Here is a 24,751-nt window from a genome sequence, read left to right as displayed (position 1 = left end):
CCCTCCTCTTTGATTCTCCCCATTGCTGCCTGGTATTTTGGTTTCTTAATTTCATTTTATAGGCTTTCTTCAAAGGCCTGGCAATCATTTGCTGTGTGCTTATGTATTTTTTATTTTTTCATTGGGTGAAATACATGTAACATAAAATGTATCATATTAGCTATATTAAGTGTACGGTTGGTTGCTTTAACTATATTTATAATGTTTTGCAATGATTCCCACCATTCATTTCTAGAAATTTTTCATGTGAATCTCTGTACCTGTTAAACAGTAATTCCTATTTACTGTCTTCCTCCAGTCCCTGTTAACCACCATTCTACTTTCTGCCTCTATGACTTTGCCTATCTTAGGTACCTCATATAAGTGGAATCATACAGTATTTGTCTTTTTGTGTTCGACTTATTTCCCTTAGCATAATGTATTCAAGGTTTCATTGTTCATCCACATTGTGGAACATGTCAGAATCTCCTTCCTTTAAAAAGGAATAATATTCAGACGGGTGTGGTGGCTCATGCACTTTGGGAGGCTGAGGTGGGCAAATGACAAGGTCAAGACATCGAGACCATCCTTACCAACATGGTGAAACTCCGTCTCTACTAAAAAATACTAAAATTAGCTGAGCCTGGTGATGCGTGCTTGTAGTCCCAGCTACTCGGGAGGCTGAGGAGGAAGAATCAGTTGAACCGGGAGGCAGAGGTTGCAGTGAGCCAAGATTGCGCCACTGCACTCCAGCCTGGTGTCAAAGCGAGACACTGTCTCAAAAAAAAAAAAAAAAAAAAGGAATAATATTCAAATAATATTCCATTGCGTGCATATATCATATTTGTTTATCCATTCATCTACTGGTGGGCATTGGTGTTGCTTCCACCTTCTGGCTACTGTGAGTAATGCTGCTGTGAACATTGCTATACAATGTTTGGGTCACTGCATTTAATTCCTGAGGCTATATGCCTCAAAATGGAATTACTGGGTCATATAGTAATTCTATGTTCAACCTTTTAAGGAAAGATCGTGCTGCTCTCTAGAGCAGTCCACCACTCTACACCACTATTAGTATTGCACATGGGTTTCATTTTCTCCATATCCTTGTCAACACTTGTTATTTTCCATCTTTTGTTTGTTTGCATTATAATAGCCAGTTTAATGGGTGTGAAGTTGTACCTCATTGTGGTCTTGCTTTCCATTTCCCATATGACTTGGGATATTGTTTGCATGTGCTTTAAGGTTTATACACTAACAAAGCTGATTACTAGGGCTGTGTGTGTAGGGGGAACTGTGTGGCTGCTGAGTGGCTTCCCTGTGGGATGATCAGCCAGAACCCACTATTGTATTAAGGGAATCCCCAGATGTCAGTGTCTATGGGTCTTTTTTAGTTTTTACAGGTACATAGTAGGTACATATATTTATAGGTACATGAGATATTTTGATACAAACATATAATGCATAATAATCACATCAGGGTAAATGGGATATCCATCATCTCAAACATTTATCATTTATTTGTATTATAAGCAATTCAGATATACTCAGTTATTTAAAAATGTACAAAAAACTATTGCTGACTGTAGTTACCCTATTGTGCTATGAAATAATAGATCTTATTCATTGTAACTATATATTGTACCTATTAACCAACCCCACTTTCCTCTGACTACAGTTCCCAGCTAACAACCATTCCCAGAGTAACAGTTCTATTCTATCTTCATGAGTTTGTTTTAATGTTTAGCTCCCCAAAATGAGTGTGAATGTGTAAAGTTTATCTTTCTGTGGCTGACTTATTTCACTTAAAATAATGTCTTCCAGCACAATTCTATGATGTTACTAAAGACAGAATCTCATTCTTTGTTATGACTGAATAGTACTCCATTGTATATATGCACATTTTCTTTATCCATTCATCTGTTGATGAACACTTACGTTGCTTCCATATCTTGGATATCATGAATAGTAATGCAATAAACATAGGAGTGCAGCTATCTCTTCGATAGATTGATTTTCTTTTTTGTGTATGTATCTAGCAATGAGATTGCTGGATCATAGGGTATCTCTATTTTTAGTTTTTTGAGGAAACTCCAAATTGTTCTCCATAGTGGTTGCACTAATTTACATTCCCACCAACAGTGTGCAAGGGTTGCCTTTTTTCCATATCCTCACCAGCATTTGTTATCACCTGTCTTTTGAATGAAAGCCATTTTAACTGGGGTAAGATGATGTCTCCTCATAGTTCTGATTTGCATTTCTCTGATAATCAGTGATATTGATCACCTTTTCCTAAGTCGTTAGCCTTTTGTATTTCTTTTTTTGAGTAATGTCTATTAAGATCTTTTGCCCATTTTAAAATCAGATTATTAGATTTTTCTCTATACAGTTGTTTGAGCTTTTTATATATTCTGGTTATTAATTCCTTGTCACATGGGTAGTTTTCAAATATGTTTCCCCATTTTGTAGATTTCCTCTTTGTTGTCACTTTTGCTGTGCAGAATCTATTTAACTTAATGGGATTCCATTTGTCCGTTTTTGCTTTGGTTGCCTGTGCTTGTGGGACATTGCTTAAGAAATATTTTCCCAGTCTAATGTCCTGGAGAGTTCTCCAATGTTTTCTTGTAGTAGTTTCATAGTTTGAGGCCTTAGATTTAAGTCTTTAGTCTTTTTTGATTTTTATATACAATGAGAGATAGTGGTCTTGTTTCATTCCTCTGCCTATGGATATCCTGTTTTTACAGCACTATCTGTTGAAGAGACTGTCCTTTATCCAATTTACATTCTTGGCACCTTTGTTGAAAATGAACTCACTGTAGATGGATGAATTTCTTTCAGATTCTTTTTTGTGTTTCATTGGTCTATGTGTCTGTTTTTATGCCAGTAGCATGTCGTTTGGGTTACTATAGGTCTATAGTATAATTTGAAGTCAGGTAATCTGATCCTTCCAGTTTTACTCTTTATGCTCAGGATGGCTTTGGCTATTCTGGATCTTTTGTGGTTCTATATAGATTTTACAATTATTCTTTCTATTTTTGTGAAGAAAGTTATTGATATTTTGACAGGGGTTGCATTTAACCTGTAGCTTTCTTTGAGTTATATTGACATTTCAACAATTTTGATTCCTCCAGTCCATGAAGGCAGAATATCTTTCAATTTTTGGTGCCCTCTTCAATTTCTCGCATCAGTGTTTTACAGTTTTCATTGTAGCAATCATTCACTTCTTTGGTTAGGTTTATTCTTTATTTTATTTGTAGCTATTATAAATGGGATTGCTTTAATTTTTTTCAAAATGTTTGATGTTCACATAAAAAATGCTACTGATTTTTTAAATGTGGATTATGTATTCTGCAACTTTCTTGAATTTGTTTATCAGTTCTAATAGTTTTTTGGAATCCTTAGGTGTTTCCAATTATAAGAGATTGTCTGCAAATAATTATTATTTGACTTCTTTTCAATTTGAATACCTTTTGTTTCCTTCTCTTGTCTGATTGCTCTAGCTGCAACTTCCAGTACTATATTGAATTAGCAGTGGTGAAAGCGGGCATCTCTTGTTCCAGATCTTAGAGGAAAGGCTTTCAGTATTTTTCCCATTTGATAAGCGACTACTTATGGTTGTGTCTTATATGGCTTTTAGTGTTGAGGTATGTTTCTTCTATACCTTGTTTTTTAAGGGTTTTTACAATAAAATGTTGAATTTTATCAAGCTTTACAGCATCAGTTGACACAATTATATAATTTTTGTCCTTTATTCTGTTGATATGATGAGCCCATTGATTTATATATGTTGAACCATCCTTCCATTCCTGGGATAAATCCCACTTGGTCATTATGAATACTTTTTTAATATTTTGTGGAATTTGTTTTGCTTGTAAATTTTCTTGAGGATTCTTGCATCAATTTTTTTTTTTTTTAAGGGATATTGACCTGTAGTTTTCTTTGTTAGTGTGTCTTTGGTTTAAGTATCAGTCATTGAAATATTCCTCCCTTCTCTACTTTTTGGAATAGTTTAATTAATTTTTCTTTTTTTTTTTTCCTTTTTTTTTTTTGAGATGGAGTTTCGCTCTTGTTACCCAGGCTAGAGTGCAATGGCGTGGTCTCAGCTCACCGCACCTCCGCCTCCTGGCTTCAAGCAGTTCTCTTGCCTTAGCCTCCCAAGTAGCTGGGACTACAGGCGTGCGCCACCGTGCCCAGCTAATTTTTGTATTTTTAGTAGAGACGAGGTTTCACCATGTTGACTAGGATGGTCTCGATCTCTTGACCTCGTGATCCACCTGGCTCGGCCTCCCAAAGTGCTGGGATTATAGGCGTGAGCCACTGCGCCTGGCCTGATTAGTTTTTCTGTAAATATTTGGTAAAATACATCACTGGGTCAGTCGTGGTGGCTCACGCTTGTAATCCTAGCACTTTGGGAGGCCGAGATGGGCAGATCACAAGGTCAAGAAATTGAGAGCATCCTGGCCAACATGGGGAAACCTCGTCTCTACTAAAAATACAAAAATTAGCCAGGTGTGGTGGTCCTTGCCTGTAACCCCAGCTACTTGGGAGACTGAGGCTGGAAAATTGCTTGAATCTGGGAGGCGGAGGTTGCAGTGAGCTGAGATTGCACCACTGTACTCCAGTCTGGCTACAGAGAGAGACTCTGTCTAAAAGAAAAAAAAAAAAAAAAAAGAAAAAGAAAACAACACACATATCAGTGAAGCTATTGCTTCTAGGATTTTCTTTGTTGGTTCTTTTTATTAAGGCTTTGATCTCATTATTTGTTATTGGTCTGTCCAAAATTTGAATTTCTTCATGATTTAATCTTGGTAGATTGTGAATATCTAGGAATTTATCTATTTTAGGTTTTTGTAAGTCTTTTAGGTGAGCTGGTCAACTTTCTTCTCATACAAATAACTTAGTTTTCTGCCAAGGGCTATACATTTGACTGCAAGTGTTGTGAAAGCTGAATGAAAGCAGAGAGTTGATGATTGTGCTTGTCAGTATAAGTAGAACTCACTTTAAACCCCTGTTTGGGGAGGATATTGTAGTCTATCCACATATGTGCCTATACATCCAGTATCCCTGGGCTCAGGGGTACTGTGGTTTAATTTCTCTAAAAGATAAACCTTCTATTTCTTTCTGGTAGTGGAAGGTTTAGTTGTCTGGCTGTATAGGATGAAGGAGGGTTCTTGAAGTTGGAGTGCTCCTCAAGTCGACCGGCAACTTGATCTTCTCTTCTTCATAGTAAAATTTCTATATCATCTCATGTTATTTTCAAAAGCACTTTCCTACTCTTGCCCTTGCATTGGCAGCCCAGTCCTCCATATTCCCTGTACCTCACAGTTACCTCATGTGCCTTACAGGTACCTTGTGCTGTCATTTCTTCAGCTTTTACAGGGTTCTGTTAGGAGAACAGAAGCAAGAAGAAGGTAATCTAAGTAAACCTGTATCTATTAAATAAATCAAAAACTGATAATCTTCTAGAACAGAAAGCACCTGGCCCAGATAGCTTCACTGGTGAATTTCACCATTTAAGGACGAGATGGCACCAACTTTCTGTAATCTCTTTCAGAAAATCAAAGTAGAAGGAATACTCCTTAACTCATTCTATAAGGCTAGGATAACCCTAATGCCAAAACCAGATAACAATATTACAAGAAAGGAAAACCACAGAATAATATCTCTTATAAACAAAGAAGCAAAATTCTCAACAAAAATATTGGCAAATTGAATGAAATATTGTATACAAATAATTATACATCACAAGATAAATTAATTCCAGGTATGTGAAGCTAGTTCAACATTTGAAAATCAATTAATGTAATCCATCATATCAAAGATGAAAAATCATGTGGTCATAACAATAAATGCAGAAAACGGATGTGATATCCAATACCCATTCATGATGAAAACTCTCAGCAAACATGGAATAGGGGGAATTTCCTTAACTTGATGAAAATAGCTACAAAAACAACTCTGCAGCTAACATAATACTTCATGGTGAGAAGCTGGATGCTTTTCTCTTAAGATGTAAAACAAGGCAAGTGTGTCACCCTTACCACTCCTATTTAATATCATACTGGAAGTTAGAATGTGATAAGAAAAGAAAAGGTAAGAAAGAACAATGTAGATGAGAAAGGAACAAATAAAACTGTCTTTGCTCACAAATGACATGATTGTCTATGCAGAAAGTCTCAAAGAATCAACAAAAACCTCCTGGAACTAAGTAATACAGCAAGGTTGCAGCATATAAAATGTATTAGCCCATTATTGTATTGCTATAAATAACTACCTGAGACTGAATAATTTATAAAGAAGAGAGATTTAATTGGCTTACAATTCTGCAGGCTATACAGAAAGCATGGCTGAGGAGGCCACATGAAACTTACAATCATGGCAGAAGGTGAAGAGAAAGGAGGCACATCTTACATGGCCAGAGTAGGAAGAAGAGAGAGTAAAGGAGGAGGTGCTACACACTTTTAAACAACCAAATCTGGTGAGAATTCACTATCATGAGAACAGCAAGGGGGATGTCAATCCCTATGATCCAATCACCTTCCCCCAGGCCCTTTCATTAACACTAGGGATTACAATTCCACAGAACTTTGAGCAGGGACACAAATTGAAACCATATCATTTTGCCTCTAGCCCCTCCCAAGTCTCATGCCCTTCTCTCATTGCAAAATGCAATCCTCCCTTCTCAACAGTCCCCCAAGTCTTAATTTGCATCAGCATTAACTCAAAAGTCCATAGTCCAAAGTTTCATCTGAGATAAAGCAAGTCCTTTACATCTATGTATGAGCCTGTAAAATCAAAAGCAAGTTAGTTATTTCCAAGATACAGTGGGGGGTGCAGGCATTGGGTAAATACACCCATTCCAAGAGGGAGAAATCAGCCGAAACAAAGGGTCTACAGGCCCTGTGCAAGTCTGAAGCTCAGCAGGGCAGTCATTAAATCTTTTTTTTTTTTAATTGCGTTTTAGGTTTTGGGGTACATGTGAAGAACATGCAAGATTGTTGCATAGGTACATACATGGCAATGTGGTTTGCTGCCTTCCTCCTCATCACCTATATCTGGCATTTCTCCCTATGTTATCCCTCCCCAACTCCCCACCCGCCGCTGTCCCAAATCTTGAAGCTCCAATATAATATTTGACTCCATGTCTCACATTCAGGCCACACTGATGTAAGGAGTGGGCTCCCAAGGCCTTGGGCATCTCTACTCCTGTGGCTCTTCAGGGTACAGTCCTATGACTTCTTTCACAGGCTGGCATTAAGTGCCTGCAGCTTTTCAGGTACACAGTGCAAGCTGTCAGTGGATCTACCATTCTGGGGCCTAGAGAACAGTGGCCCTCTTCTCACAACTCCCTAGGCAGTGCCCCAGTGAGGCCTCTGTGTGAGGCTCCAACCCCACATTTCCCCTTCATATTACCCTAGTAGAGGTTCTCCATAAGGGCACCACCCATGTAGTGGACTTCTGCCTGGACATCCAGGCATTTCCATACATCCTCTAAAATCTAGGCAAAGGCTCCCAAGCCTCAACTCTTGCCTTCTGCACACCCACAAGCTTAACCCCTGCCTTATGGCTTGCACCTTTGGGAGCAGTGGCTTGATGAGTATCTGGGGCCCTTTTAGCTACAGCTGGAGTGGCTGGAATGCAGGGAGCAGTCTCCCAATTGCACAGGGCAGTGGGACCCTGGAGGCACATCTTACACGCCTGGAGCAGGAGGAAGAGAGAGCAAAAAGGGGAGGTGCTACATACTTTTAAACAATCAGATCTGGTGAGAACTATCACAATAATGGCAAAGGAGAAATCTTCCCATATGATCCAATTGCCTCCCCCCAGGCCCCTCCTCCAACATAAAAGTCAATTGCTTTCCTATATACTAGCAATGAAGAAAATTGAAGTTTGAAATTTAAAATACAATGCTATTTACATGAATACCACAAAAATGAAATATGTAGGCATAAAGTAAATAAAACATGTACAAGATCTATATGAGGAAAACTTCAAAACTTTGATGAAAGAAATGAAACAGAGTCATCAGCCCCACAGCTGCTGCCAACACCACAGCCACTGCCACCCCTTTCAGACTGTGGATGGGAGGATGGGGTCGATGGCCATCACCACTGACGATGGGGACAGACCAGGAGTCCCAGCGGTCTCAGGCCCGTCAGATTCCCAGCATCGTGCCGAGCTGCATTGGAGAAAGCTGCTCATGAACTCAGAACAGCACATCAACCGGATCATGGGCTTTGACAGGCCCAGGAGTGGCATAGAAGAAGAAAGTAAAACAAAATCAAAGCAGCAGGACAGTGATAAACTGAACTCCCTCAGCGTTCCTTCAGTGTCAAAGCAAGTAGTGCTGGGTGATTCGGTCAGTACAGGAACAACTGATCAGCAGGGTGGTTTGGCTAAGGTAAAGGGGACCCAGCTGGGAGACAAATTGGACTTTTTCATTAAACCATCTGAGTACAGTAATGATGTCAAGCTTGAGCTCCAGCAGTGGAACTGAGGGGGCCTGACAGTGGACATGTTCCAGAGAGGCTCTCGCTATGGCCTAGAGCAGTACCTTTCCAGATTTGAAGAAGCAATGAAGCTGAGGAAACAGCTGATTAGTGAAAAACCCAATCTCTACTAAACCCCATCTCTACTAAAAATTCAAAAATTAGCTGGGTGTGGTGGCAGGTGCCTGTAATCCCAGCTACTTGGGAGGCTGAAGCAGGAGAATTGCTAGAACTCTGCGGGTGGAGGTTGCAGTGAGCTAAGATTGCCCACTGCACTCCAGCCTGGGCAACAGAGTGAGACTCTGTCTCAAAAAAAGAAAAAAGGGAGAGAACTGCATAGGTCCAAGCCACCCAGAGAACTGTCCTGCAAGCAGCATTAAGCTGGTTTCTCCAAGCCACCCAGAGAACCGTCCTGCAAGCAGCATTAAGCTGGTTTCCGTTATATCCAAGGAGTGGCTCTTACTGGCTCTTGTGTCATACAGAAGGATTTGGCGAGCCACAGTTATGAGCAAAATCCATGTCTTCAAGATGAACCAGATGGGTACCATGTTCATAGAAGCCAGCATCCTGGAAACCAGGACCCTGGAAACCAGGAACCTGTAGACATCTTATTGATAACAGTGGTGGCCTATCTGGAATGGCTGCTGCCATCACACTGGCTGCACCAGGGAGCTGCAGCCACGGCTGCACACTCTATGGAGCTAGCGGGATCTGGAGACAAGTGGAAGTGCTGCTTATTTAGTGTTGGTGGGGCAGGAGCTCCCTGGGTGTAGCCGCAGCTGCCCAAGTCTTGACTATGGACCTGAACCTCTCGCTCTACGGTGCAGGCAGGAGCCCCACCCACTCTGGACACAGCCGCAGCTGCCCAAGCTGTGGCTGCAGACACAGGCATCTTTGCATTCTTGGGGGCCAGGGAAGGTCCCCCCCACCACCTCACAGGTTTGAAAATGCTTGCTCCCATTGCCCAGCTTCACCCTGCTGTTTATGCCCCCTCTAATCTTGGAGCAAAGTGTATCTAAGCCTGGGTGCTGTCACAGCCCAGCTGGGTGTGTACATGATTGGGGAAGTGCTGACATGCCAGCCCCCTGCAGCCTCAGGGCCCTCCAGACTTTGGGCCCTGATAAGCATAGGAGGGAAGCCGATGAGAACCTGAGGGCAGCTTGGCACTGGCCTGCAGGCACCCATTGGCATCTATAGCCTGGGTGCCATGAAAGGCAGCAGGAAACAGACAGGTTACATGGTAGAAGGGGTTGGGTTCCCAGTGAGGCCCCACCAGGCCAGGGAGATCCTGAAGGCTGGTGGCCAGGCTGGCAGTTTCCTGGACCATAGTGGGAACTTGTGGTGCCTTTTCCAGCCCACCTATGACCACCTGTGGACAAATCAGGGTGGCACTTCCTCCCCTCTGAGGCCCGTAAAAGCACCAGGCTCAGCCAGAGCTGAGCAGACATCAGGACAACCAGCTACAGAGAGGAGCCACCCAATCCAGGGCCTCTTCTCTCTTGAGAGCTGAACACAGTGTGATGACCAGCTTCAGAGAGTAGCTACTCACTCCAGGGCTTCCTGTGAGCTATTCTTTCACTCAGTTAAGTTCCTCTTGACCTTACTCATCCTCCTGCATACCTCATTCTTCCTGGATGCAGGACAAGAACTTGGGACTTGCTGAATGGCAGGGCTGAAAGAGTTATAACACAAACAGAGCTGATACATGCCCTTTGCTCCCCACATTGCAGATGAAGAGAAGGAGAGAAGAGCTGCAGCCCTTCAGAGATCCCAGAGCTGGGAGTTCTCCAAGCCAGGGCTTTGACTCCCTCTTTGCGGCCCTGTGGTTCCTGGAGTCTCCAAGCCTCTGGGCACCACTGCATTCCCTGGTGGCAGTCATGGAAGCTGCATGTAGTGTCCCTGGTTCAGCCACGGCCTCACAGAGAGCTGGTGCCCATGCTGGCACTTGGAACTGCCCGCCCCATTGCAGCAGCCAGTGTTCCTGACTCTGTACAGTGGCCAGATCCCATACACGCTTGCTCACACACCCCTCATTACTCCATGTCTGGCTCACCCTTGGCAGCTGTGGGATCCAGACTGTTAGCAGGAGCCAAGCGCAGCCTGCCAGGTCGAGTGAGTGGAATGAGCCGAGTGGTGGAACAAGCCCAGTGGGCCCAAACAAAACTTGGGCAATGGCTTCACCCTCCACAGAGGTTTCCAGCCAGAAAAGTGACACCTCAAACATTATTGGTTCTCAGTGAGCATCGCAAGACCAGGAGCAACAGCTTCACTGGGGACCTTGTTAAAATGCAAATTCCCAGCACCAAGCCAAGCACTCTGAATCAGAAACCTGAGTGGAGCTGAGCCTTCCAGGAGAATTGATGCATATCAGAGTTTGAGACCCTAGAGGTGCCCAGACACCCTGGGCAGCTTTCCTGAGCCTTGGGAGTGCCATTCACTGATTGACTAGGGCCATCCACCCCTCTACTCCTGTCTTCTCATATCCACCTCCAGCCTGTGTCTGAAACTGCTCCCAAGAGGCAGTCCTGAGTTTACAGAAAGGCTTGTCTTGTCTTCTCTCACCCCTGGAACTGCTCCTCATCAGTCTTTTCCTGCCATGGAAACCCAAGGATGTGGGGACACTCCTGCCCTTCATGCAGAGCATCTAGATGTTGCTGCAGGGGGTAAGACCCCACAGACTGCTGCACTCTGCTCTGGGTGCCCCTGACCAACTGCAGCTTCATCATCATAAGCTCAGGATGAGGCGGTCACACTGACCAGATCTGGCCCAGCACTCATCCTAGTGAGCCACTACCCACCCTGGTGGCATCTCTGGTGGGTGAATGGCCCGCAGGTGACCTGATTGCATCTCATTTCCCAGTGGCTACCCCCCTAAGCCTGGAAAACAGGGAATGTGGAGAAAGCTGCCCATCCTACCCACAGGCCCTCTAGGTTGAAACCAGCTCCTTTCTCCACAGGAGCCTCCTGAAGATTTCAGAAGCAGACTCTGAAAAAGCATCTGTAATCTGGGCCTTAGTGGGGTTTCCTGGGTCCAAAAATATGTGAAATTGGATCTGATATGGTTTGGCTGTGTCCCCACCCAAATCTCATCTTGAATTGTAGCTCCCATAATTCCCATGTGATGTGGGAGGGACTCAGTAGGAGATAATTCAATCATGGGGTGGTTCCCCCCCCATACAGTTCTCATGGTAGTAACTAAGTCTCACAAGATGGTTTTATAAGGGAAAAGCTCTTTTGCTTGGCTCTCATTCTCTCTTCCCTGCTGTCATGTAAGATGTGGCTTGCCCCTCCTCGCCTTGTACTGTGATTGTGAGGCTTCCCAGCCATGTGGATCTGTGAGTCAATTAAACCTCTTTCCTTTATAATTACCCAGTCTCAGGTATGTCTTTATTAGCAATGTGAGAACAGACTAATACTAATGTGTGTGAAGGCAAAGAAAAGTGCATTTTTCTGAACATGCATCAAATTCTCCAAGAAATCTACAAGTTCAGATAGGCTAAAAACCCTTTCTCTAAGGAGAGCCTCAGCAATCTCTTAAAGTTTCCTGAATGTAAATGAAAGTTGATAATCTGTAATTACTAAAGGGAAGGAGATGTGGGCAAAGAATGTGAAATGACAACCCACTGACTACAAAATGTGTAACTTAAAAACATGAAGACTATTCAACTTCATGAGGAAAGAGGTGCAAACTAAGGAAGGGCTGGCCCATCCTGGGTCAGAGCCAGCAGGTGGTAAATTGCAGAATCTTTTCACTTAAAATACAGTCTGTTAGAGACCTCATTTTGACCAGAAATATATGTACATTTAGATACATAACCAGAGGTGAGATAAGTAGCTTCTCAGCTCTCAGAGATGTTTAGAGTTTGAGCCCCCTTTCTTCTGTGAAGTTCACTTCCACTTCTTCAGCCTTCAGAGGAAAACTGCCTCTCCCTCCTCTGAATGATTTCACTCTACCTCCTACCTGTCACTCTTGGTCCTCCTTCTCCTAGGTCTGTCCCCATTGGAACCTAAGTTTCCAGCATCAGTGCCACTTCCTCCTCAAAGCTGCCTTGCTCCTCAGTCCCTTGTCTGACTCCGAGAACCAGTTGTGAAATTTAACAAAATCCTTGTGTGCATACCCAAAATTCAGCCAGTGGCTGCTCCGATGGCAGGTGTTTTGACTTTGACAAAGTCACAACATGCTGTGTTCCTCTCGGACCTCATTGTTAAATGGGCTACACAAAACTGACCTCAAAGGTGGTTGTGAGAAATGGAAGAATGTATGTAGTAGTGGTCACTTGTATCATTACAGTCATTGCAAAGTGCTTTCAAAGTTTCTATTTTCTGGGGCAGAAATACAGGCGGGCCCCTCTAACACAGGATCGCTGTTGGCCTTGGGCCATTCTCCCTGCTCTCTGGGCAATCAGGCTTTCCATCTGTAAAATGGATGTTTGACTAATGCTCAGTATCTTTTGAAACAGGCTCTGATTTCCCTTGATAGTCTCTGCTTTGCTTTCCAAGAGCAAGAGGGAAGGGGCCCTTTCACACTGACTGTGGCCTTCTGGATGTCATAAGGTGCTCTGGACTGTTGTAAACCACCCCTAACCTATTCATATGCTAAAGCTTCATGAGATGGTATTAGGAGGTGAGGCCTGTGGGAAGTGATTAGGTCATGAGGGTGGAGCATTCATGGGTAGGATTAGTACCCTCATAATGGGCTCAAGAGGAAAGGGCTTCCCCATCCACTATGGGAGGACAAAACTAGAAGCTGCAATCTATAAGGAAGCAGCCCTCAGGATAGGTGGAATCTGCCAGTGTCTTGATCTTGGACTTCTAGCCTCCAGAAATGTGAGAAATAAATGTCTATTGTTTACAAGCCACAGTTTGTCTTTAGATTTTTGCTGGTGGATATCTGGGATTTTCCCAGTTTGAATAACACTATGCAGAGTTTTTTTTTTTTTTTTGAGATGCAGTGTCACTCTGTCACCAGGCTGGAGTGCAGTGGCATGATCTCAGCTTACTGCAACCTCCACTTCCTGGATTCAAGCAGTACTTCTGCCTCAGCCTCCTGAGTAGCTGGGACTACAGGCATGCACAACCATGCCCAGTGAATTTTTTGTATTTTTGGTAGAGATGGGGTTTCACCATGTTGGCCAGGATGGTCTCAATCTCTTTACCTCATAATCCATCTGCCTTGGCCTCCCAAAGTGCTAGGATTACAGGTGTGAGCCCCTGTGCCTGGCCAAACATTCTTATGTGTCTTTCTGTATCTACTTCTGTTGCTGGCTCATAGGGTAAGTGCATGCTCAGTAATAATAGACACGCTGAACCACTTCCAAAGCATTTATACCAAGTTAAATTGCCAATGGTGCCTTCTGTTTTAACAGGAGCCCTCTGGCTGCTACATTGAGAACTGACTGTTCAAGGAAAAAGGTGGGAGCAGGGAGGCCAAGGGAAAGGTTTTGCAGTCATCCATGGGTGAGTGTATGGGGCACAGCCCGGAGGGGTAGCAGTGGAAGTAGAGACAGGGGATTGGATTCTGGTTGTATTTTAAAGGTAGAGTCAACAGGAATTTTCTGGTGGATTTGAAATGGAGGATAGAAAAAGCAAAGAGACAAAAGTGTGTGGGAGGCATTTTGACTGATCATCTTTATGGATGGAATTGCCATCAACTGAGATCATGAGACTGCTGGGCAGGTGGTTTGAGAGGGAAGATCCTTAGTTCTGTTGGGCATATCATTTGGAAATGTATATTAAACATCCAAATGGATATGTGATGGAGGCAGCTGGAGTTCAGGTTAGAGGTCTGAGTCACTGATAAAACTTTGGGAATTGTTGTCAAATGATAGCATATTGGTCAGAGTCCAATTAAGAAAGAGAAGCTATACACTCATTTGAACAGGAAAAGTGTATATAAATAATTGTTAATTGTAACAGGGAAGTGAAATAACCAGGCACAGACTAATAGGAAGTATAGGAGGAGAAGCTACTAGTCTAGGGCTGAGGTAGAGAGCTCAGGAGACTCCTCTCCTCTTTGTGCCCTGCTCCTGCACCTCATCAGAAGAACCCAGCCATGTCAGGGAAGTCACTGGTGCTATACCACTGGAACTTTCTAGAAATACTTCTTTAGGTGCTGGGTAAAGGAGCGGTGTCTCAGAAGAGTGACTTTATAGCAAAACTGCCTGGAGCTGGTAGGAGGAGTGGGACTTGCTGGGCACTGGCCACTGTGTCCTTGGAGAAGTCACCCACCTGCAGGGGCCAGGCCATGGAGCATAGGAGAACCAGGAACAAAGACTGCTTTCACCTGCAGTCTCTCCATTACCCTCTACTGACAAGACCTAACATCATGTCAGAGGAATATATTTAAATGTGCCAGTTCCATTTTTGCAGAGCAGGTAATGAAGAATTAATTTGTAGCAGAGATGCAATAAACCGATAACTGTAGGCTGGGTGTGGTGGCTCATGCCTGTAATCCTAGCACTTTGGGAGGCTGAGGTGGGTGGATCACAAGGTCAGGTTTTTGAGACCAGCTTAACCAACATAGTGAAACCTTGTCTCTACTAAAAATACAAAACATTAGGTGGGCGTGGTGGTGGGCACCTGTAATCCCAGCAACTCGGGAGGCTGAGACAGGAGAATTGCTTGAACCTGGGAGGTGGAGGTTGCAGTCAGGCTACTGCACTCCAGCCAGAGTGACAGTACGAGACTTTGTCTCAAAAAAAAAAAAAAAAAAAAAGAAATTGATAACTGTATTAGTCTGTTCTCTCACTGCTATGAAGAAGTACCTGAGACTGGGTAATTTATAAGAAAAGAGGTTTAATTGACTCATGATTCTGCAGGCTGTATAGGAAGCATGACAGCTTCTGGGGAGGCCTCGGGAAACCTTTAATCATGGTGGAAGGTGAAAGAGAAGCAGACATGTCTTACATGGTTGGAGCAGGAAGACAACCAGATCTTGTGAGAACTCTATCATGATGACAGCACTAGAGAAATGGTGCTAAACCGTTCATGAAGACTCTGCTCCCATGATCCAATCACCTCTCACCAGGCCCCACTTCAAACACTGGGAATTACAATTCAACACAAAATTTGGGCAGGGACAGACCAAAAACATATCAATAACGGATACAGATGGCATATAAAACTGAGACAGAATGAGGTCATCTGGGGAGTAAGTATAGACACAAAAGAAAAGGAAACTAAAGTCCGAACTGTATGGCCTCGCTCTAATTTAAATAGGTTAGGCAAGAGCAGGGGAATCAGTGAAGGCAGTTGAGAAAGAGCATCCAGGGCTGCAGGTGAGTCCTGTGAGACAAGTGAATCGAAGAAAGAATGAGAAGAGAGGAGCCAGAGTATGTATTGACCATTATTTTGTAAAGTTTTGCCACAAAGGGGAGTGGAGAAAAGGTGCAGGTCCTGGTACAGGAGATAAGGTCAAGAGTAATTTGTTGGCCGGGCGCGGTGGCTCAAGCCTGTAATCCCAGCACTTTGGGAGGCTGAGGCGGGTGGATCACGAGGTCAAGAGATCGAGACCATCCTGGTCAACATGGTGAAACCCCGTCTCTACTAATGCAAAAAATTAGCTGGGCACGGTGGCGCGTGTCTGTAATCCCAGCTACTCAGGAGGCTGAGGCAGGAGAATTGCCTGAACCCAGGAGGCGGAGGTTGCGGTGAGCCGAGATCGCGCCATTGCACTCCAGCCTGGGTATCAAGAGCGAAACTCCGTCTCAAAAAAAAAAAAAAGAGTAATTTGTTTATTTTAAAGATGAGAGAAATAGCTGCATGTTGTGTGATGATGGTAAGAGTCCAGTAGAAAGGGAAATAGTAATGACGGTGGAGAGAAGATAGGATGGCTGGAGTGACACCCTGGAGCAGTAAGAGATGATGGAATTCAGCAGTCCAGTGCAGGATTCTTTGGGTAGACACAGCAGTGGTTCACCCACAGTCACAGGCAGGCAATAGGAGGCAGATGGGTGGAGATGGAGGTGGGATGGGAGTCTGTGTAAGGCTTTTACCACTTCTATTCTCTTAGCAAAGCAGGAGGCAAGGAAATGGGAGGCAGTGGGAAAGATTGAACAGAGAGGAGAAAGTGCAAAATACTCATTTGGAAGAATGAGAGATGGAATAGAACAGGCAAAGTATGATTAAAGTGAAGACTGCTGGCATGGTCCTGTTTTCCTCTAGCCATGTTTAGTTGTATGGTTGTGGCATGGAATAGATGGAGAGCTGGGTTTATCCAGGGCTTCCATCTTACCAAGCAGATAGGAGGTGACAGGGAGGTGGGTGAATTGAGGTGTTCAAGGGACTAATGAGAATGATTGGCCATGGAGTTTAAGCTCCCTCACTAGAGAGGGAAAAGTAATTAAGAAAGGAATAAACAGTGAACAAGTAGTAAGATGTGGATTGAAGGTGCTGGTAAGGTTGCAGGGGTTTTGTTTCAGGGCAGTGTACAGAGTAACCTGAATAGCTAGGAGGTGGTGGTTAGAGTGGGATACTGTGGGGGTTGCAGTCTTTGGACCTGACAAGGTCTAAGGTCTGATCATGGAGGAAGGGGGAAGCTGAGGTAGGGCAGAGGACAAGAGTGGGCTTCATGAGACCAAATGGATGTTAGAATGATTATCTACCTGGATACTGAAATCTCCAAGAAGTAGGAGGCCTAGTGTGAAGAAGTTACAACATCCTAAGCTCTTCACGGATAAGGGAAGTTTGCACCATGTGGGGTAGCCTCCCTAGTCCAACACCCAGTATATAGTGTATGCAGAGTGAATACCTGGGGGTTTCGAGAACAAGGTCCCTGTAAGAAGACCTGAAGCCTAGGGCTCTCGGTGACAGGAGTGGCCTGGTTTTTTGGTGTAGAATTGAGCCTTGAGTACACCAGTGGGATCATATTAAAAAGAAACCCTCCAAGACTACAGGAAGATGCGTCCTCTGACAATGCATGTTCTGTAGGCATCCCAAGTAGCTGGGTTGGAGGTTAGATGGACTCCAAGGCATTTTCTCAGGTGGGAATGGACGGAGCCCTGGGAAGGCAATGCTGTGCAGGAAGAAAACGGCCACATGCTACGTTCCCTTAGGGGAAGCCCCCTTCCCAGGAGCACGGAAGGCAAGGCAGTTTAGGCTGGGTCAGTTTGTTCCTGTCCTCAGAGTCTGCTGGTCCTGGCAAAAGCGGGCCTTATCTTATTTATTTTTCTTTGAAATAGTGTCTTGCTCGCCTGCCCAGACTGGAGTGCAGTGGCTCAATCTCAGCTCACTGCAACCTCCGCCTCCAGGGCTCAAGCGATCCTCCCGCCTCAGCCTCCAGAGTAGCTGGGATTCCAGGCACCAGCCACGACGCCCGCTAATTTCCCCCTCCCCGCGCCCCTCAACCGCGAGAAGGGGTCTCCCTATGTTGCCCAGGCTGGTGTTGAACTCCTGGGCTCAAGCTATCCTCCCGCCTCGGTCTCCCAAAGTGCTGGGATTACAGGCGTGAGCCACTGCGCCCGGCCAAAAGAGGGCTTTAGGGCACCCCGGAACGCGAGATGTCCCTCATCTGTCTTTTTTTTTTTTGAGACGGAGTTTCGCTCTTGTTACCCAGGCTGGAGTGCAATGGCGCGATCTCGGCTCACCGCAACCTCCGCCTCCTGGGTTCAGGCAATTCTTCTGCCTCAGCCTCCTGAGTAGCTGGGATTACAGGCACGTGCCACCATGCCCAGCTAATTTTTTGTATTTTCAGTAGAGACGGGGTTTCACCATGTTGACCAGGATGGTCTCGATCTCTTGACCTCGTGATCCACCCGCCTCGGCCTCCCAAAGTGCTGAGATTACAGGCGTGAGCCACCGCGCCCGGCCCCTCATATGTCATCTTTAACGAGGAGGAAGTGGACTCCCAATCGAGCGATAGTCCATTCTTCCCCGGCACGGTGACCCCGGGGCGGCCAGGACCAAATGTGTCTCCTTCCGGCTTTTGTAACACACCGTTACCGGCGCCAGGTCGCACAGCCGCCCTGGCCTTCCGGGAGGACTCCGGTGAGCGCGGTGAACGCTGCTGGGGAGTCCCACGGCGGGAGTTAAGGCCGCGGATTCCGAGAGTGGGAGAAGCGGAATCAGAAGGGACGCGGTCCCTTCGACTGCACTGCGTGGACGACGCCTGCGCATACACTCAGCTGCTCACGACTCTTTCTTCCTGCTCTCCACGGAAAGTCGTCCCCTCGCCGGTTTCTTTTTTGTGCTTTCTTGTTTCCCTCCGGGGAGTCAGCGCGATGGTGAATTTCCGTTTCTGGTTGTTGCCATGTGGACCTGAGGAGGTGCAATTGTGATCCGGTTCAGTGCCTGGCTGTAGTAGGTGGCGGTAAGGTCCCCTGGGTCTTGGGCACTGGGAGGCTCGCCAGTCGTGCAGGTGGGAAGGTCGTTCCCCGGTCCTCCGGGTCATCTTTGCTCCGGAGAATCGGCATTATTTCGCATCTATGGGAGGTGTGCCGGGGTCGTTCGAAGAGTGACGGGACAGGGAGGGAAGGTAGCGGAGAGACATCGTTTCCTGGACATGGGGTCCTGGCAGGCGACTTAGACCTGAGCCGGATCTGTTGACCCCAAATTGTGCTTTTCCCACCAAGAAGAAAGAGAGAGAAAAAAGTACAAGTTCGGAACTAAAATGTAGTAGAGAAGAAACATAATGTCTGAAATCACACAGCTGTTCAGTTTCAAAGCGCTGCTAGTGCCCAGCTCTCCTAACTTCCGACCAGCGTTCCTTGAATTTCTGTTGATATGTAAAGACTTAATGGGCCCGGCGGGGTGGCTCATGCCAGTAATCCCAGCACTTTGAAAGCCCGGGGTGTGCGGATCGTGAGGTCAACAGATCGAGACCATCCTGGAAAACTTGGTGAAACCCGTCTCCACTAAAAATGCAAAAAAAAAAAAAAAAAAAAAAAAAAAATTAGCTGGGCATGGTGGTGTGCACCTGTAATCCCAGCTACTCGGGAGGCTGAGGCAGGAGAATCGCTTCAACCTGGGGCGCGGAGGTTGCAGTTAGCCACTGCACTCCATCATGGCGACAGAGCAAGACTCCGTCTTAAAAAAAAAAAAAAGACTTTGTTTTCGTGTTTCTGCTGGTTTGTGTGCCTATGGGAAGACTCTGACTCACCTCCGTGCTCCAGTGCAACCTTCCAGTGTAGCCCTTATTGTATGGCACGGAAGTACCACTTTGGATTTCCCTCTGCAAGTCAGATCATAGCTGTATCCATTTACTGGCACAGTGCCTAGCACATCATAGACAGACAAAAATATATATTAGATGGAAGTAATACACTACCTTAATTGAATGAGATGCCACCTGCCCTTTTTTAAAAACAAACTGTCAGATTTTATGTACCGTGATTTCCTAAAGCAAACTGACTAATTCAGTGATTACCAATTATTGGCCACAGATTGCCAGGTAGCTCAGAAATCACTGTAAGGGTCTTTCTAAGTTCATGGGGCTCCAGGTATCATCTAGAACCAGTCATATCTCACATATACAGATATTGCTATTTTTCAAATGCATGTAGATGAGTTGTAAGTTAGGAGTTTTACAGAGTCAACAGGTACTAAAATACTGTGATCATACTGGAGGTTCATAAAAGCGTTTTACATTTTTTATTGAAATTTAAGTTTTAGTTTAAGTTAGGAAATCACTTCATTAGTCCCGTTGATATCTGAGTCTGAGCTGTCCAGTATGTTAGCCACATGTGACCATTTATAGAGTGGAATCAATTAAAAATTCATTTTTTCAGTTTCCCTAAGTACATTTTAAGTAACCACATGTGGCGAATGGCTAAATGGCTGAAAAGTACAGATATAGAATATTTCCATCCTTGCAGAAATAGATACTGCTGATGTTGACACTTAAGATGAATAAAACGTAACTTAACCATAAAATGTAACTTTAGCAGAGGTAACTCATCTAATTTATAGCATAACAGAGAGAAATGAAATTGGGGATTTTAAGCAGTTTCTACCCTTGTTCAGTGAACAAATACATGATCTCTTCATAAAGAAATAAATGAAATTTACCATTTTTTCCCTGGGTATTGCCTGGATTGTAAAATCCTTTTCCCAGTCCTGATCCCAGCCTTCTTCCTTGTAGATTAGAGTTACTTGTTACTGGTAAATAGCCACTGTGGAAGCTAAGGACCAGAAGAAACACAGAAAGAAAAACAGTGGCCCAAAGCTGAAAAGAAAAAGAAGCGGCATCTGTAGGATCTCCAGCTAGGAGACAAAGAAGGTGCCTGGAAGAGAAATCCCAAAGCTTTTGCAGTTCAGTCTGCTGTGCGGATGGCTCGATCCTTTCACAGGTATGTTTGGCTACAATCTGGTGGTTCTTCCACTGATGCTTTTTAAATAGGAGGAGCCTCTCACAGGTAACATTTGGATTCACGAGTCTAGTCCAGCTCCAAAGGACATGGAGATATGTGCTGTGTGGCTTTCACTAAAATGTGAGAAACGTTTCCCATAGAAGTTGCTTTGCCTGCAGCATCTGCACACTGGTTGGTGTTTCTTGCCCAAGATAAATGAATTCATAGAATTTGTTTGTTCCTAAACTTTAAACTGTTTCTATGGTGAAAAGTGTGCTTTTTCCCTCTAGATATGTTTTACATAGTTGTAATATAAAATATAAAATTTAGAATATTTAATACTAACATAGTTTTATTTAGTGAGTCCTTGTGCTATGCCTAGCAGTGTGTTTTAAACATTTTTCAACTAAATGGTTCCAGCAGCCTTACCAGAGTAGGAATCATTCTTGCCCTCATTTTATGGAGAAGAAAACTGAGGTCAAGAAAACAAGTTACCTCCAATCATATAGCTAGCAAGTAGGAGAGTCAAATTTAACTCTAGAGCTTCTGCTCTTTTCCATTACGATGCACTGCCTTAGTAGTTACCTTTTGGTTTTTTATGGAAAACTATTAAAATCACTCATAAAACAGTCAGATTTAAGGAGTGTTTAATTTTCAATTGTCTATACTATTGAAGTAATCTTGTTACATCTTATTGAACAGCAATTATTTGGAGGGGGCCAGAAGTTAACAAGCTAATATATTTATATATTAACAAGTTAATATATTTATATATTCTCTGTTGTACTCTATAAAATACACTAAAGTACTCTCTGTAAGTATACTAAAAAAAAGTCTACTTAGAAGACTGATACCTTTTACTCTATTTTGAAAGTGAGTTTACTTTTTTAGGACTCAGGATTTGAAGACAAAAAGCATTATATTCCAGTGGTTGATCGAAATCTACTAGAGCCCCCACCAATAGTGGTGGTAGTCAGTGGGGCCTCCAAAAGTTGGAAAGAGCATTTTGATACAAGGCTTCATTCGGAACTTCGCTTGGCAGAAGTTGACCAAGATCAGAGGCCTGGTGACGATCAAGTCAGGTAGGAGATGCTGCCACAGACACAGTTGGCGTGGCTGGTGTCATCTGAGGGACATGCATGTGTTTGTTGTTTTCTTGAGTGGAACATATTAAAGATTGTCATATCATGTTAACCTCTCTTAGGCTTTTACAAAGTTGGCTATAGCTTCAGAAAAGGATAAGTTCTCAGAGATAAGGATGTGATACACATCTTATCCCGACTTCCCTATGGCTTTGCCAAGTATGTTTCTTGGAAGGCCCTAGCAGGCCTGGTCACTGTGAACACATCATTTAACAGATAACATGCACCTCCTATGTGCCAGGCTCACATGCTTGCACTTATGAAGCCACATTCTGGTGAAAGTAAGAGTTTTCTCTGTTTTCTATGAGAATTTGTCTGCTTTGGGGGATGGTGACCTTTCCGAGTTTGATGGAAAATGAAACAAACTTCCAGTTGTAGAATGACAATATATAATCTGAAATCTCTTGTTATTGCAATAATATAGTTGGATTGAGGCTTTTCTTTATCTTTGGAGCATCCATATTTTTTTTTTTCCTTTTTTTGAGGCAGAGTCTTACTCTATGGCACAGGCTGGAGTGTAGTGGTATGATTACAGCTCACTGCAGCCTCAACCTCCTAGGCTAAAGCAATCCCCCTACCTTAGCCACCTGAGTAGTCTATGTCACTATGCCTGGCTAATTTTTCTTTTTCTTTTTTTTTCTCCTGTGGAGATGGGGTTTCCCCATGTGGCCCAGGCTGTTTTCAAAACTCCTGAGCTCAAGGGATCTGCCTGCGTTAGCCTCCCAAGGTGCTGAGACTACAGGCATGAGCCACTGTGCCCAGCCCATATTTTCTTGACCGTTTTCTTTTTACCTTAATTTATTATTAAGGTAATTATAACTAATTATTGTTATGAATATTCTGTTGCATTATGTTTGAGGATGTTTTTAGCTATAGTGGGAATACGGGAAGTTTTGATAGAGGCGAAGATATTGGCCTACAGCTGAACAGCAGGATCATGGTTATCATGGAGTCTGTCCAGTCAGGATTTTCTCTGTATGAGCACTTTTATTCATCTGTGTAGACTTTTGATATTGTTTCAATTTAGAACTCAGCAGGAAAACCAGGATGGAATTTATTTTATCTTACTAGTTTTTGTCTATAAAAATGAGCTTCTGGTACACTCCTGTAAATGTATATGGTGTTTTACTGGATGCAATTAAAACATGAAAATTTGAGTTGATGGTTAGAGTTTTTTCAGAGTCTTTTTAGAGTAAAATATTCATCTTTTCACTTATAGGTAAAAAAGCACAGACTCACCATTATTGAATGTGGGTGTGACATTAACATGATGATTGATCTGGCTAAAGTAGCAGATCTGGTAAGTCAGCAGGGGCAGCCTGGGGTCTGATGGAGACTTACAGCATTGTGGTGGGTTATTTACCCTGTGATGAAGGGAAGAGAGTTTTATGATTATTAAAGGAATCATGGTTTTCATCAGGGATACATTCATGTGATTGAACTGATGATAATAATAATAGTAATAAATGTTGTTATATTAATAATAAAATTGGAATGTGCACAATGAAATATATCCAAAAATCTAAAAGCAAATCATAGGATGGAGGAAACCTTTAATGAACACAGCTAGTAGGAACTCATTGACATGCATGCATATATATGTACAAGTATATTATAGTAAGTACTGTTTCTTCTTGGACCCTTCCTGGCACTGTGCTAACTGCTTTCTACAAATTTAGCTTACATAAACGCTTGAGGTGAGTTCGGTATTATCTGTAGTTTCCATAAGATAAAATAGAGCCTCTTAGCAGTTAAGTAACTTGTGTGAAGGTGGGACCCTTGTTTCTGATGGTTCCAGAACCTTCATCCTTAATGATAATGCACAAGTAAGTACAGAATTTCCCTGAGGAAGTGGTCAGAGTTTATCAATAGAAAATCTAGACAGTACTCAGTGTATGGAAAACATACACGCGTTTGCATTTATGGAAATGGTAAGGTTCACTATTTCTGATATTCTATTAACTATCTTTTAAATGTGCAAAAATAAAATACAAATTAGAAAAAAAATAAGCCATATTGATTAGGAAGTGTGGGCTGACAGATACCTTGGTTTTTTCATTTTTATTTAGTTTTTTCTAGACAGCTGTTTGGTGTGGTGACAGAGAGCTACAGATTTTATACTTTGGCCCAGGAAACTCCTAAATTACAAAGTAAAAAGTAATATGAATTTTAAAGTTGTGTCATCGTAATGTCAGGAAGCTAAATAACATTCAAATTTTGAACGTGTAATGCTGCTGCTAGTAAAAATAAGTGTTGTTATTAATGTAGTGTAAGCTTACTAAATCTTGTGTACTTGAAATGATTGGGATAGTTCAAAGAAGTCATTTGTTTCTCTTTTATTTAAAATGTAGCAAGTTTCTAATTTTGAAGACATACATATTAAGAGATGTTGTTACTTTTTTAAATTATTATGGATACATAGTAGTTGTACATATTTATGGGGTACATGTAGTATTTTGATAGAAGTATACAATGTGTGATGATCAAATCAGGGCAATTAGGATATCTATCACCTCAAACATTTATCATTTCTTTGTGTTAGGAACATTTCGATTTCATTCTTTTAGTTATTCTGAATTATATAATTATAGCCACCCTATTGTGCTGTTGGACACTAGAATTTATTTTATTGAAGTGTATTTTTTTTTACCTGTTAACCTTTCCCTCTTTGTCCCTCCTTCCCTACTACCCTTCCCAGCCTCTTAACCATCATTGAGAGAGATGCCTATTATGTACATCTTTTTAAGATTTTCAAAAAGAACACACACATTGTAAAGTACTATAACTGTAATGCAGGGTACACACAATGCACATTTTCTTTTTGCCTGCTCTAACTGCTGGTCTCTCAGATCCCTGC

At 43.2% G+C, this 24,751-nt stretch overlaps 1 long non-coding RNA gene and 1 pseudogene across 10 annotated transcripts in view; both read left to right on the top strand.

Annotated features, from left to right (window-relative positions):
* LOC105734325 (uncharacterized) overlaps nucleotides 1-24,751 on the top strand; it is a 94,735-nt gene that overhangs the window by 49,603 nt on the left and 20,381 nt on the right. For 7 of the 10 annotated variants that reach the window (XR_010340084.1, XR_010340083.1, XR_010340086.1 and 4 more), the window contains 3 exons: nucleotides 20,545-20,752; nucleotides 21,644-21,834; nucleotides 23,114-23,194. This is a non-coding gene — a long non-coding RNA (uncharacterized LOC105734325). Of the gene's footprint in view, nucleotides 1-18,520; nucleotides 18,775-20,544; nucleotides 20,753-21,643; nucleotides 21,835-23,113; nucleotides 23,195-24,751 lie in introns of those variants that run through there. The other 3 variants (XR_010340091.1, XR_010340082.1, XR_010340090.1) reach the window with 2 other exon arrangements.
* LOC105734318 (guided entry of tail-anchored proteins factor CAMLG-like) lies at nucleotides 7,870-8,898 on the top strand (annotated as a pseudogene).

This window comes from Aotus nancymaae, unplaced genomic scaffold (assembly GCF_030222135.1).
Source record: "Aotus nancymaae isolate 86718 unplaced genomic scaffold, 86718_ANA_hifiasm-v0.15.2.pri h1tg000099l, whole genome shotgun sequence".
Lineage (NCBI taxonomy): Eukaryota > Metazoa > Chordata > Mammalia > Primates > Aotidae > Aotus > Aotus nancymaae.
This window is presented reverse-complemented; position numbering and strand designations above follow the sequence as displayed.